Source organism: Alexandromys fortis, unplaced genomic scaffold (genome assembly GCF_014885135.2).
Source record: "Alexandromys fortis isolate MF-2015 unplaced genomic scaffold, M_Fortis_MF-2015_v1.1 scaffold_86, whole genome shotgun sequence".
NCBI classification, from domain to species: domain Eukaryota; kingdom Metazoa; phylum Chordata; class Mammalia; order Rodentia; family Cricetidae; genus Alexandromys; species Alexandromys fortis.
In genome coordinates, this window is record NW_026067965.1 from 4,708,494 (window position 1) to 4,728,705 (window position 20,212).

Below are 20,212 nucleotides of genomic sequence, written 5' to 3' on the forward strand. Positions count from 1 at the left end.
TTCCGGGGGCAGGGAGGGATCTTGGGCCAAGAGCTAAGTTCCTGCTACTCAGCGCTCACTGCCAATGGCAAGACTAGGAGATGTTGGGGGCAGGGGCTGGGACCCAGAGTGATGAACCCTCGATGATGGCCTTTCTGGGTGGCAGTTGCACCCACACTTCCAAAACCATCTTTAATAAAGACAAATGAAAGCGGAGGGGCCTGGTGGGAATGCCTGCCTGGAAGAAGCTGCCATCAGATGTGTGGGGTGACAGCCAAGCTCCTAGAAATGCTGAGGCCATGTGCTTGAGGTGCAGCTAAAAGAAAATGAGGACCAATCAATCAGACCAGTTCCTTAAGCCTTTGGGACAGATGTGCAGAATCGCGTTTGGTTTAAGAATCCATATGGGGGTAGGAGGCAGGGGTTATGAGGAATCAAGCTGCATTCCTTAGACCCCAAATGCACCTCTGAGTTTGGATGCTGAGTTTGGATTCACAGAGAACATACATCGAGCTCCTTTTGGGTTCTATTTTCCTTTGAGAGCTGATGGGGGTCATGGGCAAACTTCTTAGGATATAGTGCCCATGCACAGTTTGTGGAGCTGATCAGGGTATCACAGAGTGACCCCTCTGAGCAGCAGGGAACTAACTCTATCTAAGACAAAGTTTAACTCTTGCTCCCGGCTCCCAGGAGGTGAGCTCTGAGCTCTTAGAATGAGCCCAGTGTGGTGGTACGTGTCTTTAATCCCAGCACTTGGGAGAAAGAGGCGGGATGATCTTCATGAATTTGAGGCCAGCCTGGTCTACAGAGAGAGTTTTAGGACAGCCAGAGCTACACGGAGAAACCCTGACTCATGAAACAAGACAAACAAACAAACAAACAAAAAACAGAAACCTGAAACAGCAACAAAAGATTACCCTGCCTCATAAAAGAGACTGTTTCCCTGGGGGTCTTGGACCAGGGTGGGCAGTCTACATTAATGGTGGGATTTGTGTTGAAGCTCTTGTGCCATGAGCTATCAGCTTGACTTCCGGTGGGATGGGAGGCTGAGATCAGCCACTTCTACATGACCAATCCCACCAAAAGTCCTGGATTCTTCCCTATCCACCCATCATGTCCCATCTAGGACGCATCAACAGTGACAATGGGCAGGACCTCTGTACCCTGTGCTGGTCCTGCAGTGGCACTGTTGTCTGTCCTCAGTAGAGCTTGCTTTCTGGCCCTCCTGCGTCAGGGATAGCTGTCTTTTGTTCAGAAAGGGCCAAGCCCCTCTTGGTTTTCTTTGCTCCCTCTCTTTCTCTTTGCTTTATCAGGCATCCGTCATCCGCAAGCTTCCGGCACAGGGGCCCAAAACTCCACAGATGGATCAGTCTGTAGCATAAGCTTGGAAACCACACTGGGCTGGGTCTTAAAGAGCCTCCCTTAAAGGACTTGATGGCATGGTGGGAAGGCTCCGAGTTTTGGGGATGACACAGTGCCAGTTGTGGGCAGAGAGGCTAACTAACAGCCAGGTAGGATACCGTTTTTGCTAGGTAGCCTCTCCTAGGTGAAGTCTCCAAAGAACTGTTGTCATGATCAAATTCACCATTGGTCTTAATCACAGAAGGAGCATAAGCTGCCCAGAGCGCTTGTTTGGCTCTGCAAGGAGACTGTACTGGGTTGGGGGGGGGGGCAGGCAATAGCTCTCACTCATCCTTGGCCATTCCTCCTCCATGGGCACAACCCCAACTCTGCCCTCAGGGTGTCCTTAGATGGTGATTGGGCCCCATGTTGGGGTGGTAACCAAGGGATCTTGAATAGAAAGTCATCTTGGGGGCTGGAGACATGGCTCAGAGGTTAAGAGCACTGACTGCTCTTACAGAGGTCCTGAGTTCAATTCCCTTCAACCACATGGTGGCTCACAGCCATCTGTAATGAGATCTGGTGCCCTCTTCTGGCCAGAAAGGATGCAGACAGACAGAACACTGTATACATAATAAATCTTAAAAAAAAAAAAAAAGGAAAGAAAGTCATCTTGGGAGAGGCTCACCGTCATCGTCATTTCTATGCTAGAATCTATTGAGGTTTCCAAGGGGGTGACTGACCTGACCTTCCATAGCCGAGGAGCAGCAGAACCAGAATATAAATCAGACGGTTCTGATGCCACAGAGGGATTAAACATGCTAACCAGTTCCCTGCTTTTGAACACATGTACTGCTGAAGATGCTGATGAACAGGGTAATTAGAGAGCCTCTGACAAGGTGGCATCCTGGATTTGTGTGTGTGTGTGTGTGTGTGTGTAGTTGCCACAGCATGAATGTGGAGGTCAGAGGACAACGTGCCAGAGTAAGTTCTCTCCTTTTACCCTGTGAGTCCCAGAGGGACTAAACTCAGATTGTCAGGTTTGGTGGCAAGCAATTTTACCAGCTGAGCCATCTCATAGACCCACCCCCCACATTTGTTTAAATCATGGACAGAGGGGAGGGACTGGAGAGGTGGCTTAGCACACAAGAGCACTGGCTGTTCTTCCTGAGGACCTGGGTTTGTTTCTAGCAACAACATTATGACTCATAACCATCTGTAATATCAGTTTTGGGGGATCTGATGCCCTCTTCTGGCCTCCACTGGCACCAGGCATAATGTGGTACACAGAGGTACATGCAGGCAAAATACCCATACACATAGAATAAAATGAAAATTAAAAACAAAACAATGAATTATGTTGGGGCAGAATGTTCTCACAGCCTGTATTCCATCCCTAATACCACCAAAGGGGGTGGGACCACAAATTAAGAGATGCACATAGAGAACCTGCTATTGGGTTCTCAGATCAGTTCTGTTTCAACTCCAGGTGCAGAGTAGGGAAGGCTTGTGCTCTTAAAGGGGTGGAGCTTATCTTGAATCCCTCACAGAACACCTCAAAATCAGGGCTTCAAGTGAACAGTCAGCGAAGAGCCACAAGGGTTCACAAACTTTTTCTTCCTTTCTTTCCTCCTTTCCAGCTGTCCCCAGTACATCCCCATCCTCTGGGTGGTCTGTCCTGACTGTGTGACTGCCCTCAGTGAGGCTGTCAGGATTACAACGTCCAAGAACCTCTCAGCTCCTTACTGCTGCCTCTGTCTCTTAAAGGGTGTTTCACTCCTGACACTGGGCTCACAGGCAGATAGATCTAACTTTTCTTTCCCTTTATCTTATTTTGAGACAGAGGTTTAGGCAACTCAGGCTGGTCTAGGTCTCAAAATCTATCTGAGAATGACCTTGAACTTCTGATTGCCTGTCTTGACCTCCCAGGTAGTGGGGCCACAGGTGTGAACCTCCACACCTGACCTGTGTGGTACTGGTGATTAAACCCAGTGCTTTTTGGCATGGTAGACAAGAACTTTGCCAATTGAACTGTATCCCTAGCCCTGATTTTTTTTTTAAGAAAAAAGACCTCCCCAAATTATGTTAAAATATACATATTATAAAATGTATCATTTCAAGCACTTTAAGGATACAAGTTAATAGCCTCAAGTAGCCATCCTGTTGAGTTCCCACTAGCTCCATCCATCTCCTGCACCATTTTCTTCTTACAGAACTGGAGGTCTGTATTGATTAAACAGCCACCCCGTATCTGTATTGATTAAACAGCCACCCATATTTTTCCCTCCTCCCAGCTCCTGGCAGGCATCCTTTCCTTTCTGTCTCTGTGAATTTGACTCCTGCCTCTCTTCCTACAGAGGGAAACTGATAGCTCCCACACACGGTTTCTAGATCTCATCCTATCTGAGTCGGACAGCTTCCTTGTCTTCTGGAGTCCCTTATATATCCAAGGAAGACACCCTGTTCCCCATGAACAGGGTCTTCTCAGATGCCACACCGCCAGCAGCATCCACAAACGGGGACATCTCACACGTTCCACAGAGGGCTGTTTCTTTGTGGATGTCAGCTCCAAAGCATCATAGAAGGCAGAAGAGAGGTTGATCAAAACTTTCCCTCAGAAATACCCGAGGCCATGTGCCATATTAGGGACCCCCATGCTGTCTGCCAGGGAGTCCAGCATAACCCATCTTTCTTCCATTGTGATGTCAGGCTATTGATTCTCTATCTGAGCAGCATATGAATTAGTTTTGTTTAAGTGTCACGTGGTATGAGAGATACTTAGCATTCAGCACCAGATGCTCACACACAGGACAAGGGAACCAGGATCAATTCAGAGCAGTAAGTTCAGGTCTCTGGCTTATGGGGACACATACAATGTGTGTCTCTTAATTTGTGGTCCCACCCCCTTTGGTGGTGTTAGGGATGGAACACAGGCTGGGAGCATTCTGCCCCAACATAACTCATCGTTATTATTTTTTTTTTAATTTTTATTTTATTCTATGAGTATGGGTATTTGGACCACATGCCCACTGAGAGGAGCCCCTGCAGACTTCAATGATACAAAACTGTACTTCCCTTGAGACTCAGATCAATTTGGAATGGATGGGGGCCGCTGTGATTTTTTTTCTTGGTGGAAAAAAATCACTGGCGGTTGCAGTATCGGCAGCAGGACTTGGGCAAAGAGCTAGGACTCCCTTCCCCATGCTGCCAAGGAGAATTCCCGACAGATGGTCTCTCACCCACACCGCAGGCTCCTGAGGGCAAGGAAAACTTCCTATTCCTCTCATCGTGTCCCCTACTGTGACCAGAAAGGAGTTTGGTGTAAAAAATACTCGAGTATAGAAACTGTCATGCAAACATGTCCACCCCAAGAAGCAAGTCACACAGTAATGTGTAGGACATAGCTCCATTTTTTATGCATATTCTGGGAAAGAAAAAATAGACAGAAATGTGACATCTCTGGGGTGGAAAGTTTAGAGTATATTTTATGTTTTCACTTCGGTGTTCATCTTTCTCAAACTTTCTGCACTGTCTTTTACTAGTTTTGACTGGGAAAAAACGTTTATAAAAATAACATAAAAATTTAAAACCTTTGAAAATTTGCCTTTAATTTAATATAATCACAGGAGGAAATCAATTCTGGACCTGGAAGGCAATTAGGAGGATAGGAGTTTGTGTCAAAACCAATGGACTGCTCAGTGACCGAGTTGGCAGCCAACTGGGGACTGTGGGGAAGGAGTGTCTTGATGGGTGAGAAAATACGTGCTCTCTGTGTTAAAACTCTTGGGTCTCTGGACTGGGAGAAAGCTCAGTTGGCACAAGCATGGTAACTTAAATTCAAGCCCCAGAACCCACTTTAAACAAACCAGGTATGGTGGCACCTGCAATCCCGGTGCTGGGGAGGAGGAGCCAGGTACATCCCTGGGGCTAAGTGTAGCTGAACCTGTGAGCTCCAGGCCAATGAGAGACTGACCCTGTTTCAAATAACAAGTTGGCTGGCAACTGAGGAATGAGATCTAGAGTTGACCTCTGGGATCCAGACAAGCATGTACACATTCCATTCTCTCTCTCTCTCTCTCTCTCTCTCTCTCTCTCTCTCTCTCTCTCTCTCTCTCTCTCGCTCTCTCTCGCTCTCTCTCGCTCTCTCTCGCTCTCTCTCGCTCTCTCTCGCTCTCTCTCTCTCTCTCCACGAGGGTAGCAATATGCACATGGGGATATCAGTTCACACCATATGGAGGAATTTCTGTCCTTGCTCGGTCTTCAATGAACATTAAAGTATGGGACTTGTCTCCCTAGATAGAGCTTCCTCTAGCTGTCTGGATGTAAAGGTCTAAATCACAGTAGTAAGTCAATCAAGAGTTAACATGCTGACTGGTGTATCCCCCCAACAGGCATATTGAAATTCTCTTCTTTATATGAATGCGAATAAATTAAGAAACAGGACCTTTGCAGGTGTGATTAAGTCCAGATGAGGTCATAGGGACGGGGCAATATGACTATGTCCTTAGAAGGGGGGGGGAGCATCCAGACATTGGGGTGACACCAGGGGGAGATAATGGAGCTGAAGCCAAGAGCAGTGGTGCAGCCAACATACAAGGGATGTCGTGGGCCCCTGAGCTCGGAAGGACACTGGAGGGCTTTCCCTCCAGGTTCTGGAAGGAGCATGTCCATTCTCGACACTTTGATTTAGGGCATCTGGCTCTCAGAACTATGAGATGATAAATTTCTGTTGTTTAAACAGCCCAACTTTGTGGCACACTGTTACACAATCTTAGAGAATGAACAGGAGGAACCACTTTTGATCACATTGCTGTGACTGATTTTGATTTAAACCTTTTTTTTTTTCTTGTAGAGGGACTACCTACTCCCTTCTCACTTGACAGTTGACCTCTGGATCACTTAGGTTGTAGGAGGACATGCGTTATTTCTTATATTTTACCTATACTCTCTACTATCTTCCTTTTCTTAGTAGAGACAAAACTTTCTGGTCTTGGGCTTGCTCTTGATGCTGTTTATGGAACTTTATATCAGCCCTTCTGCTAGAATCCAATCTCTGGAACTTTCTTAAGACTGGCCCCCGAGCTCTTAGGCTCTTACGGGACCTCCACATTTCCTTGAGGTTCTCTGATAAACCACATGGGCTCCTTGTAGTAGCAGAGAGAGAGACACACACTAGATCCTAATCTGGATTCTGCTTTTTATTAAGGAAAACCCTAGAAGTGAAGCACTGGTTTCCTTACATTTTCTGTCTTACCTGGGTTCAGAGCCTTCCACTCCCTGGGGCTCACACAGGGCATGGTTTTGGTCAGAGGCAGAGCTATGCTCAGCTGCCTTAATTTAATGCAATTCATTAACTGTTCTCCCGGGATGTTTAGAATCCTCTAATATCCAGTTCCTGAGTAAGAGGTTAGAGGGGAAAAGGGGGTGAACTGGGGGCCAGAGGCAACTCCTAGAACAACACCAACCCTTTGCTCCTGCCTGCCTGGCTTCCCCATGGCACAGTTGTGGCAATTGCGGTGACAGCACCTGCACCCGAATTCTCGCTAGCCCATCTTTGCAGGGTGGCATTCTCTGCACATTCCTAAGAGAAAGGCTGCAGGAGTGAATGATGCGGAAGCTTGTGAGCTTTCACGGGACTGTCCCAGGTGCTACTCTTTTTATGAACTGCAGTGGAACCTGCTCGAGTTATACAGTGTAAGGATCCTGGATACAAGGCCTGCTGCAGTTACTGGCCTATCAGGAGGCAGACCATGCTTTTCCATCTACCTTGTTCCCAGCCAGCTTTGGGCTGGTGGAATACATATCACACTTCTGTTCTTATTCTAAGATGGGTAAGCTGTTTTAAGAGCCCAAGTGGGCAAGAAAGCAGTTCAGCTTGGAACATCGAAGACAGCTGTGATATCAAAAGCAGCAGCTGGAGCTTGGAGAACATCTCCTCTGTGGAGTGCAGGGTACCATGGCTTATTTGTATCACCTCATTTCACTCTAATGCTCAACCTTGGGGATGAGTGATTATACACACTAGAAAGATAAGTATCTGGGGGTACAGAGTGATGAACCAACACTACCGGTGGAGGCCATGCTAGGGTTGGAACCCCTTTGCCCCACCCATGTTTGGATGACAGTGGCCTCAAGGATTCTTTCATGAGCTCATCAGGAAAGCAGCTACCAACAAACTAGATTCTCTATCTCAGCTGAAAGATGACAAGATGGTGCCATGGTTCCAGAACGGCCCCCAGGGGTGGAGCCTGGAAACAGGTACAGAGGAAGCTGGAGGGGGACCATGAGCATCTCTTAATAAAGACAGTGAGACACGAGAACTTTGCTGTCTATAGAATCATCCATGCTGAGCTTGGAGGGGCTGGAGAATCATGCCCTGTCTCCTTCTTGGTCTTATAGTACCTGGCTTGCTTCCTAGGGACCCTGGGCTCACAAGATGAAAAATCTATCCGAGGAAAGATGATCCACAGCACATGTGGAGTTGTTAGGGGATAGAACCTGAGCACCAGAGGGGGTGACAGTGTAAAGGTCTGAATGACCCCTTAGAACAGCTGCTCCCCATGTTGCTTAGGAGCTGCTAAGGGGATCCGGGAAGAAGACTGCTGGGGTATGGATGTGGCCACCTTTCTCTTCTTTGGGTCATTGGTGACCCCCACTGATGGCAGAACATGGCCCAGGTGGCTACATGAAGCCCCCTGAGCTCTGGCTAGGCTGGAGAAACATTCTTTTCTGGTCCTAGTTTTCTTAAATATTGCAAGGATAGAATACACTTTAGTAGTGTTTTTCAAAAGACAGAAAATTGGGGTGGTCCTGATAGAGAGTGACAAAAGGATTCCCCAAATTATTGACTCCACCCCTCTTCATGCACCTTTGTGACTCATCCTTACCCCAGCCAGAGTCAACACTCCTGTCCCCCAGGAATGGAGGTGAAGGCCACAATAAGCAGCCAGCTCTTAGAGGTATGGAGAACTCTATATCCAAAGAAGCTACAGAAGCCAGTGTGGGTTGGTTTGGGGGAACCGAGTGGGTATCCCGGAGTGAAGCTATTGTGGAGGAGGCAGATGCATTGAGATGTGGTGAAGAAGCTCCTGGCTGGACCCTCTGGGCCTGGATGATGCTGATGCTATGGATGGGATGATAAAGGCAAGTGCTAACCAGGACACCTCCTTACTGGGCTGCAGAGGACTGCTCACCTCCTAGGGATGCTGTCCACAGACACGCAGCCTCTGCTGTCACCCAAGAGGGAATTGGAGCATATGGGGTACAGTAGCCTCAGTTATGAGGCTTAGAGGGAGCTCAGTCCTGCAGCAGGGACTGTCCCGAGGATCCCTCATCCCACCCCCCCACCCCAAACACATAGAGTGCTCCCCCTCCCTTTATATCCAGAAAGCAGCAGCAGCAGCAGCAGCAGCAGCAGCAGCAGCAGCAGCAGCAGCAGCAGCAGCAGCAGCAGCAAAGGGAGCCCAAAAGAGTGGGCTCCACAGGCCTTTACATAGAAGGTAACTGGTGTGAAAAAGAGGCTGAACCCAGCTCACAGGAGGGTGGAGAGAGCTTCTGCTCAGGGATGGTAGGAGACTGCGGGGTTTTATTTGCTTTTTTGCTTTTGAGAAGGGGTCTTGTGTAGCCCAGGCTGACCTCACTGTGTGATCAAGGACAACCTTGAGGTTCTGGGCCCCTGACTCTGATGGACTGGGATTACAGGCGTGCACAAATGCACACCCAGGGCTTCGTGCAAGCTAAGCAAGCACTCTGCCAACTGAGCTTCTGTATCAGCCGCTGGAGACTGAGGATTCTTAGGCAATCTTCCGGGCCTGCCTCTCCCCTGGCCTGCCCTCTGGGTTCGGTGCAGCAACCTTTCTCGCCACAGAGATGCCAGATCAGCATCTTTCTAGACTGAGTCCCTCAATCTGCTGGAAGAAGAAAGAGCTTCCAGTTGGTCACACTCTGCCTGAGAGACTTGAAGGAGAGTCCAGCCCACTGGTACCAAGAGAAGTCTGGCGGGAAAGCGACCTGCTTAATTTCCGAATTTCCCTAAGAGATGACACACTTTTTTTTTTTTTTTCACTTTGCCTATTGTCCGTGAGGCATATTTTGTAGAAGCCATTTTGGGGAAACCTCTGTCTCGCCCCTGGGGCCAAGAGGATTTATTTAAACCAAAGGCAAGACCAGCTGTGTTCTGGAAGCAAGGCATCGGGGAGGGAGCAGAGGAAGCATCTGCCCTTCCCCTGCAGAGCAGAACTGCGGCATCAGCCATTCTCTCAATGAGCAGCTCAGGCTAGAAGAGTCACCAGAAAGGACAAGGAAAATCAGATCCCTGTCACCACGGCTCCTCCCACAGAGGAGGCTGACTCCATCTACGGTGTGCAGCGGCTCCTTAGACGGTTCTAATTCCCACACGGAAAGCTGTCTTTCCCCTACCACAGTTCCCTTCGGTCAAGTTGGACAGCATCCCCCAGCCCATAGAGACACCCTGAGGTCTAGCTGTTCCCCTCAGCCATCCACACATAGAGGGAGAGGCTGCAAGGCTGGGAAGTGAGGCAGCCCTGGCTTGGGAGATGAAGGGTGGGGTGGGGGGGACAGATGAAGAGCTCTGCCAGGAAGCCCTCTTCCATAGGACAGGGGTGGAGGCTGGGCCAGGAGGAGAGGCGCTCTAAGGTAGGGAAGAGCCTGGGATGCCCCGTTGGACCGTTCTCTTATACATGACTTTATTCCTTAGTGTGACCCTGAAGGCAACCAGTTAGGATGTAGAGGGTAGAGCCAGGAAGTGAGTCAAGATGGATGATGCTGGTGGTTCCTGGACTGTCTGTGGTTAGGCTCTTCTCCACACCTCTTGTTTTTTTGAGACAGGGGCTCACACAACCCAAGCTGCTCTCAGATTTATGTAGCTGAGGAAGATCTATAACTTCTGGCCCTCTTGCTTCTGCCTCTTGAGTGCTTGGATTACAGGGATGCACCGCCATACTCAATGGAACCCAGCACATTGATCATGCCAGGCAAGCCCTAGGGTAATCCAGCCACGTCTTTTTTTTTTTTTTTTTTTTTTTTTTTTTTGACAAGGTCTTGCTACGTAGACCAGTCTGACTTCAAACTCGAGATCCTCTTGGGCTTAGAGTCTTGGGAGCTGGGACTGTAGGCCTGTGTCGCCACATTCAGTTATGACTGAGCTCTGATTGGATGACACAGTGCTTCTAGGATGTCCCCCACCCCCACTGCTTTTCAAGTGGCTTGGGGAATGAACAGAGAGGATTCAGATGTCTGCTAGAAGCTGAGACGGTGCCAAGAGCAGCTCCCTTCATTCAAGTTCCCCCTTCCACCTCCCTGCCAGCTTAATTAAGAAGGAGATGTGGTGAGAACTGAAACCCTCTCTGCTTTATTGTCTTATCTCCCCCCCCCCCCCATAAAATGCAGTTTAGGGACACTTGGGTGAACTACCAAAATTCATTCCTTTGTCTGGTGGATTTCAATTGGGCCTTAATTTATTGCAATTCCATTTCTCAACGTAGAGGCTTGCCTAGGTCCGCAAGGAGTTCCTGGTCCCCATTCAATTTTCTTCTCTGGAACTGGGCTGGTCTCAGTTCTGGCGCTTCCCTGACCCATTCAATCCCCACTAGGATCCAACTGCTGTATCTTCGGTGAGCTCTAGGGGGCGCTGCCTCCCATAGAAGAATTGCGACAGAATTTACTGGATACCAGAGGCTGCCATTTTTTTTTGAGGGGTGGGGGATGGCCCATGTGGGTGTTACAGGTCTCCTCCTTGTCGGGCTCAGTGGTTGAGAGCATTGTCTGCTCTTCCAAGGGTCCTGAGTTCAATTCCCAGCAACCACATGGTGGCTCACAACCATCTGTAATGAGGTCTGGTGCCCTCTTCTGGCCTGCAGACATACATGCAGACAGAATATTGTATACTAAATAAATAAATAAATACAAAAAAAAAAAAGAGAAAGAAATGTGAAGTGTGGTAGTCTGTTTGCTCATGTGCTCATTCATTCATTGGCTCACCCCATTTATCCACTAGTCTATCATGTGTGCCTGCCACTGAATTAGATAAAAGACATAAAATCCCTGCTTTGGTTTCCAGACAACCCTATAAGGGGTTTCATAGATGGCGGATTCTTTCAGGGTTTTGGTATACCTCCATTTTCCAGATAAATAACACAAAGGTGGTGTCTTGTGACCCCCAAGTCTGGGACTGCTTCCACTACCCAGCCTGGACACCTCTGACTTCTCACCAGAGCAAGCTCTAGAGGCCTTCTCACTCTCTGCTGAGAGCTGTGTGTGTGTGGGGGGGTGTGTGTGCTGATATCACACATCCCTCCCCCCACCCCCCGGAATATCGCTATGGCAACCGGCCCCAAACAGAAACCTTCCTTGGCTTGGAGGTCACATGTCCTCACCTGCTGATGCTGTAACTTTCCATGGCAGGACCTTGAAAGGCCTCAAAGATAATTACGCCCGAGATTTTATTGTGGGTCTACTTTGTACCAGCGTCTTTATTTGCTTTATCTTGGATGTCCATTTCATAGGCGCAGAAACAGGTTCAGAGGGGTAAGCACATTGCCAAAGGCATACAGCTAAGATTTCAACTTTCCTATGGGCCGTGTTCTTTCTGTTAGCTACCAAGGGCTACTTTCTCCCCACTTCCCGTTTGTTGCCTGCGATTGGTTGTTACCCAGACCCTTCCTCTAGCCTCTTGGTTGTCTGGCTCACTCGGTTGGGTGTGGCTTGACTCAGGGACTGAATGAAGGTCCTGAGCCATTTTTTTTTTTCCTTCTCAGCTTTAGCACTAGTGACATTTTGGATCTTGTGCCGTATGAGTGTGTAGGTGTGTGTGTGGCATGAGTGTGTAGGTGTGTGGGGAGGAGGGGTGTCATCCGGTGTATTAAAAACTGTTTTGCAATTTCGTTGGCCTTTCTCTACAGCATGTGGGTAGCACCCCCCTTTCAAACAGTGACAACAGAAATGGCTTTAGGCATGTTCAGGGAGCTCCCAGTTGAGATCACTCTTTTATAGAAATGAGGGGCCAGGGTCAAGTCGATAACAGTTCCTGCTCCAATTAGACCACAAAGAAGACAGAGCAGGATCAGCTACATACAGAATCCGGTATGGAGCAGGTACTGGTAATGAATGAATGGTATCTGTGAAGGAGGAATGTTCTAGATGAAATCCTGATGCTCTGGGCTCCTATACAGATCCTCACGAGTCTGTTCTGGGTCAGTCCTTCCCCTCCCTAAATCCTCTTGGCAATCTCTTAAATGAGGATTGTTACAGGTCTTGAAGACCCTGAGCATCCATGGTCAGGGGATAGACAGAGACCAGAAAACTGAAGGTAGGCTCCCCACAGTCAAGGCACTGCAGCCCTGCCTGGCTCTTTCTCTTTCCTCTTCTTGCTCCTCAAGTCAAATCAATTATGGAGACAGACAGCCTTGTTCCCCTGTAGTTCCCTCTCCCCCAGGATGGATGTCTTAAAAGGAAAAACAGGGAGCCTCAAAGGTAAGCAAATATCCAATTGCCTCACACCCCCCAATCCACCTACTTAGGAGTTTAACAAAAAGCTTCTTTAGGATACACTGTAAGGCCATTGAGGGAGCAATGCTGCCTCTCACACACCCCAGCCAGCCCACAGAGCCCGCCCTCTAACACACACACACACACACACACACACACACACACACACACACACACAGCTGCATACAAGGAGGCTCTGAGTTTTTCAAAGTAAACTCAACCATTTCCGTTCTTGCCCTGGTTTCAACTTTTGAAAAAAGGAACCGTTTTTACTGGTTTCCCTACAAATTTCTCCTCTGATCCTGTCCTCTTCTTGCCTGCATTCTCCCTCCAGTTTGCTCTCACCAGATCCTTTTAACAGACATCCAGTTGGTTAGTGTCCAGGAAGGGAGGGATGCCATCCTCAAAGGAACTATTACATTGACTGACCTCCTATATTCCCGGGACACAGGAGCCCAGAATGTGACTCCCCGACAGCAGGAGAAAAACATTCCTATCTCTAAGCCATGCGTCCATACCATACCCCACTTCTCAAGACAGCATTTACCTATATACCCGTACCCAGAGCTGTCTTCCAATATCTCAGTTCCTCTCTGACACTGAGAGCTCTCATTTATTAAACTTGTCTTTCTTCCCCATCCCCAGGTTCTGGTTCTAGCTGCCTCCGGTCTGGGTAGGTGTTGGTACAGTTGCAGCAAGGACACTCCAATGCCTGCCACCTGGAGTCACAAGGCTGGAATTTCTCAGACAGAAGCACCGTTGCTATTGGTGCCTTGTCCTCCCCCCTTTCTTTCTGTTTTTGAGTCTATATTTGAAGCCCGTGGTTTTTGAAAAAGGATCTCACAATGTAGTTCAGGCTTGCCTCCAACACATTATGTAGCCCACGCTGGCTTCAAACTTTCAAATGCTGAGATTATAGAACAACATCACACTGGGCTGTAGTTGATATCTTCCAAATTTTTATGGACTATAACTTGCAATAAAAACACATTATGCAAATATAAAATATATGTCTATTTGCATATATTTTATGAACACACATACCCTCAAGGAGAACTGCAAAACACATATAGAAATGAAAATTTTCAGAAGCAATACTTGACCTTATTATATGGGAGACATAATATTATCTACTATTTCATTAAAGCCCTGTTGACTTGGTGTTACAGCTTGAGGTTGGCTAAATGTTGTCGGCAGCCATAGACTCATAATGACACTCCAAGCCAAAGTCTATGGGCTTCCCCAGGCTTAGCCAAGGCGCCCCAAATGTCCAACCAGCAGGGCCTGGGAAGGATCCAGTTCTAAAAGGTATCATTAAAAAATCCACACCAAAACTTGAGACATATAGTCTCTAAGAATGCCCAAAACTGGCACTACCCAGAGCATATGATTTGTGACCCAGTAAAGAAGAACTGAGGTTTGTAATGTCTGTAGAGGGCTTGGAAAAGTACACACATTATACCCTTAAATCTTTGAAGAAATCCACTCCTGCAGGTCCTCCCTTCTTGCCTTTTTTAGAGATAGGAAACTGAGCCTCGAAGAGGCTCTAGACCGTAACAAACTCATGTAACATGATTGGCAGGGTTTGAACCCTAATCTGCTTTCCTTCTCAGGAAGTGAGTTCTCTCATGGAGCCCCCTCGTTGTTAGGGGCATGGGTCACCTTTGTATGCCAGGGTAGAATAATGCCAGAGGATGGGGGGAGGTATTCAGAGTATCCTGAGTGCTTAGGGGTCATGATGGCTTTCAAACTTAAAAAAGTCCCAGTATGAAGATAACTAAGTATGGTCTTCAAGGAAACACTTTAGGAAAAGCAAAATTACTTAATATTAAAATGAATAATAACAGTAAACACTCTCCAAGTACTTGCTGGGTGCTGGGTGTGTACTGGCCCTTTGCTTGGGTCACCTCAGCTGTTTAGTGGGTGCCTGCTGAGCCCCCACAGCCCAGAGCCTAGCGTCTGAGTGGTACTCTGGAGAAAGGTGCAATGAATGAACGAACCAGGTCTGCCATTAGAAACGCCACATAATGACATTTAAATTATATTTAAATGCAACACAACTTCAGGGATTCCAGTATATCTAGGAGAGATTCCCCACCCCCCCTTTTGATAATTCCTTCATCCAAAATGTTTGAAATGGGGATGAAGGTTCTGTAACATTTTCTTTAGGTGAGTAGAATCTCCTTTAGGGTGGTGAATGGCTGGCTAACATTCTTATCTTCAGAGCCCCCTACCTAGCCTTGCCCAGCCGATATAAGCAACTTGATAATCCTCATCATAGTAACCCAGAAGTAAGGAAGAGTTGAGATTTCTGGTTCCTTAAATCAGGCTGAGAAACTGATTTCAGCCTCAGAAAATCTAGACCTAATCCTGCCTTTGTCCCCAAACCATTGTCCGGTAGAAAGTCACCTCACTGTTCTAGGTGCCCAGAAGAGATGAGATGGGTGTTTTTCAGGGTTTAGTGCTGCCGACGACAACCTACGGCAACATCCAGAGGCAAAGGCATCATGCTAAGACATCGCACATAGGTTCTTTCTCCCGTTGCTTCTCCCTGGCACCCCACAGAACGGGAATCCACACACCGGCCAGGCCACCCGGAACCTGAAAAGCTTGCTAGTGAAACTCGAGTGGATACCTCCTTCAAGGTCCAGCTCCCAACTGCGGGGAGCAGCGTATCCGAAAAGTTTAAGCTGGATACTTCCTCCTAAAGGAGACAAGCCTCCACACCCACAGCTAACTGACACGCTGCCACCCTCCCATCCAGCCCGGGAGTTGGAAGGGTTGCAGAAAAGCCCAGAAATGAAAAAGCTGCCCTGGGACAGTCGTGAGTCCCGTCTCCTCTCCTCTTTCCAGCTTGACAAATGCCATCTTGGTAGACGACGGTCATCTCTGAACTTGGCTCTGGTCTGCCCTGGAGCAGCTCAGTAGCCCTGTCCCATGTTCTGTCAACCTCTTCCCAGCTCTTTCCCCACGGCTTTGGGTGCCCCGAGACCCCTGGAGCAAATGGGCAGCAAATCAAGAGGACCCGCTAGTTCTCTGAACTCTGCTGCCTGTCTGACCTGCTATTCACATAATTTTGTCGATTCTTTGGTCACTTGGCTTTCCCAATGGAAGCCAAAATCTCATGGAGCGCCAAGAGGAACGGGGGAGGGGGGGTGGATTTGAACCCACATTTCCTTGGCTTTAAAATTGCCTCTCCGTTTGCACTTCAGTTTAGCGCCCCCAACCCTTAAACTTGTAAAAGCTCTCGTCTTTCTTAATCCCGTGTACTAGGAGCGAGAACCCCTCCACGTGTTCCCTTTCACTCTGAGTCAGGGCAGCAGTTGAGTTTGCTCAACTTCGGTGCCCATGCAGCTGAGGTCCTGAGCCCCAACACACATGCCCAATGGGGATACGGAGGCACACCACCCCAGCACATAGTCGCGTGGCCTCAGCAGCATTCCCAGATGCCCCGAGACAGAGCTCCCCTGGAGAGAAGGAGACCTTTCTTTACCTTGAAGAGTTGAACTTGCTCCTCCAAGAACTTCAGTCCCGTAACGCTGGCGAGGCAGCTAGGGATTCCTGGGGGCTGTGAGCCCCGGGTCTTACTGCGCTGCAGCGGGGATGCTCTGCGCGGAGGGTGCCTTGCGCACCCCTCCTCCCGCCGGCGTCTTGTCCGCAGGTCCCCTCGGGCGGTGGCCGCAGTGGCTGCTAGCTGGCTGGGTTGCGGAGCAGGGTCGATAGAGGGAAGGGACACAGAAAGGTGCCCGGAGCCCCCTTGGCACCTGCGTCAGATGTCAGCCGGCAAGGGTGCGGAGAGAGAGTGAGGGACCTTGAGCGGTGCTACGCGCGCGTCCTCAGCTCCAGCTCAGAGAGCCCCCTCTGGCACCGCGGGGAGGTAGGTGGGCGGGAAAGGCGAGCCGTGACACATACATAGGGGCGGGCGGGGGAGGGGTGGGCACACATGAGGGGTGGAGGTGGGAGGGGGCGAGCTCACAGGGAAACCCCACCCCTGGGGCCGGTCTGCAGGGGGAGGGGAAGGCAGAGGCGTCCAGAGCTTGCAGGACCCGAGCTGGAGACCGCGCTCAGCTGGGGAAGCCGCCCGGAGCTCAGGGCTTGAGAGGAGCACGAACCCCGCAGCTCCGGGGCCAGCGGAGGAAAGCCGCGCGGGCAGCGCTGGAGGGCCCCGCGTCTGCATTGCGGTCGGCAGCTCCGCAGTCCAGGCGGCCCCGGAGGGCTGCGCCCACAGAGTGCCGAGAGCACCCGGTTCGCGTTACCAGAGTGGCGGGCCGAGGATTCCCGGGCATCTAGTGGAGATTTGCTGTTGAGACTCAGAGGGGCCGGGTCAAGCAGGAGGACCCCCTACTCTGGGGCTGCGATTTTGGAAGACCCTTCAGGGAGCATTGCTGGAAAGTTTTGGGGTGGGAGACCCCGAGACTACAGGGGAGAGTGGAGAGAGGAGATGAGGCAGACACAGAGGAACAAGGCTAGGGGTCTTCAAAACTCAGGATAGGCCAAGGACATCTCAAGCAGGAATTTGCTACCGCCTCTACGGCACTCTTTAATAAATTTGTTTCCTGGGGGAGAAAATTTAAAAAAACTAAGTTTTTTGATACCCACTATGAGCTAGCTGTAGTTACAACATACAGTAATATTAATTTCTCTAAATCGTCCAGTAAGTTAAACACTACAACACCTTCCCTTACCTCCCAGTGGCGCACATCCCTTGGAGCTCAGAAAGTGGTGGAGTTGCCCATCAAGCTGGGGGCTAATTTCAAACCAAGGTCACCCCTCTGTGCCACAGGAGCAGCTGGTCAGGCTGCAGCGCGTTTGGGGGTTGGGGATTCGGACTGCTGATGGCCTTGAGAGGAAGCTAGTGTCCTTCTCAGGAAAACAGCGGCCTCTGGCAGTGCAGTGGGCAGCCCCCACTTCTCTCCCTAGACAAGAAGTGGGCCCTATGCAGACAACACAGTGGGAGAGATCTACCCGAGTGTTTCCTTGACGGAAGGGTCAGAAGCGATGTGCCTCAGCTTCCTCAGACTGACTATGCAGGAATTGTGTGGGCATCTCATGGGCTAACTGTATCCGGTTCTGGCCCTGGCCCTGGCCCAGGACGTTTTCTCAATATTTCTTCCCTGTGTAGGGGGGGAGGGAGCTCAGACTCGGCTGGGCTGCTCAACCCACCTGCAGGGTCTGAGAGCTGAGCATGTCTCAGGTGTCGCCTGGCCATCCTTGTCCTGTCTTCTTTTCTGCCTGTGCATTGCCTGCTCTGGGTCACAGTCAGCAAGTTTCAGAGAACCAAAGGGACAGTCACATTGTAGTCATCAAAACTGCTCAGAGGCCAGTGTCTTCCTTTGTTAGAGGAATGGAAAACCTTATAAGTTGCTGGGCCAGGAGCAAAGTGCTTTCTAGAAGCACCAGTCTCTCCTTTTTTAAAAAAAAATTAAACTAGTTCCTTTAAAGCCAAGGGTGGGGGTGCATACCGTTGATTCCAGGACTTGGGAGGCAGAGGCAGGAGGATCTCTGTGAGATCAGACAGCCAGTACTGCTACACAGAGAAACCCTGTCCTGAAAAACAAAAACAATCAGAAAATAAATAAAGTAATTAACTAAAAATTTCCTTTATGAGGAAATACCAGCCTCTTAAGTTCCAATGCATTTCTCACGTCACATTCTGGTTGACAACAGACTGGCTTTGTCTGCAAAGTGGGGTCATATTTGACATGCATTGTGGGGTGCCTCGATGAAGAGCAACTCCAACCAAGGGCAAATATTCACTAGATAATTCATCTCTGTAATGACGGAAGAACGTGTTTACTGATCATCTATTAGTTTTAATGAGAAGACAGCAGCCATTTTTTTTATATGTCTAATGCTTTATGGTAGCATGGGCTCCTGGGTGCACACTAAGATACTGAGACTCTAATGACCACCCAGGCAGTGAATGGGCCATGGAGGCAGTTTGATATAACAGCACCCTGCCTTCCAGAGGATGCAGACAGCTCACGATGATGTTCAGGATGATGTTCAGTCGGATACTTGAAGACTGGATTCTGAGAATCAAAGGTTACAACTTCAGACAGCCCTGAGTGGCTCATAGACACTTGTCCCACCTAACACAGGAGTCCCATTCTGATTCTGTTCTCGGCTAGAATACTTTGTAACTTTCTAAAGTACTTTGCAGTCACTCAGTGTCTCTGAGAAGCCACCTGATGCCAGCAACGACACTGGTTAAGTTCTGACTTCTGTCCACCGTGTGTGGTCCACAGACTCTCATGGCAGCTGGAGCTTGTGAGAGACACAGACTCTCAGGCCCCAAGAGTCCCCAGGTATTTCACACACAAGCTCAAGCAGGGGTGTCACATGACATCACTCACGGAACCATCGACGGAGCTGCTCAGAGCAGCAAAGGGCTCTGACTGAACTCAGGAGACACTCCTTTGGACAGATAGCATGAGAGCTGTTTCCATGACTCCCCTGCAGGCTGGGCAGCACACTTTGCTCAGATTTGCCCGTGGTCTGATGTTCAGAGGCCATGCCCCATTTTCTCATGGCTTCTGGCTCTTAGGAAGTTCTCGGCTTAGGTAGCAGCCTGTGCTCTTGTCTCAGTGTGGAATCTGCAGTGACTCAAGTGGGTCCGTTTCCACCCTCCCTCTTACTCTCTCATACATTCAGCTCACCTCTCCATGGAATCTTGGTGCTCTGGGATTGCTATTGTTCTCAATAGCAGACCGTCTATGAAGCTCGCCAACATACCACACCCAGTGTTCAGCTTTAACAAGGATAGAGCCTAGGGCCAAAGCCTAGAGCAGAACCCTCGAGGCAGTCCAGGATGTCCCAGGAGGGCACAGCTCCATATTCTAGTTGTCATGGTGGTGTAACAAACCTCCCCCGTATTTAGTGGCTTTAAAACAGCAGTGATCATTTACCATTGCCTGTGGTTTCTACAGTCAGGGATTTGGGAGCCACTCAGCTGGGCATCTCTGGCTTGGGACGTCTCATGAGGTTACACTTGGATGTCAGTGCTGCTGCAGTGAGCGGATAGCTTTCCAGAGGCTTGAGGACCCACAGCTAAGGTGGCTGGCTCGCATGATTGTCAGCTTGGTTCTTCTCCATAGGGGGCTCCTATTACAGCTACCGAGTGTGCCCAGGACATGGTGGCTGACATGCACCGTGGGTGATGTAGAGGCTAGATGGGACCTACACACACACACACACACACACACACCTACCTCCATGCACAACCACCCAAACATACCATGCCCATATACAAATAAAATAAAACAAAACCAAATGAAATGAAACTTTTCACATAGGCCACAAGAAACAGGTATCCTGTTTCTCTTCAGCTAGAAAACAGTTAAGGACCAGGGCAATTCCTTTCATGTCTGACAGCCTGGGATACAAA

At 49.2% G+C, this 20,212-nt stretch overlaps 1 protein-coding gene across 1 annotated transcript in view; it reads right to left on the reverse strand.

Annotated features, from left to right (window-relative positions):
• The window catches only part of Acan (aggrecan), a 59,175-nt gene extending 42,502 nt beyond the window's left edge, over positions 1–16,673 (reverse strand). The window contains exon 1 of the mRNA XM_050154027.1: positions 16,319–16,673. The gene's annotated coding sequence lies outside the window, so the exon portion shown is untranslated. The remainder of the gene's footprint in view (positions 1–16,318) is intronic.
• Between the last annotated feature and the right edge of the window lie 3,539 nt (positions 16,674–20,212).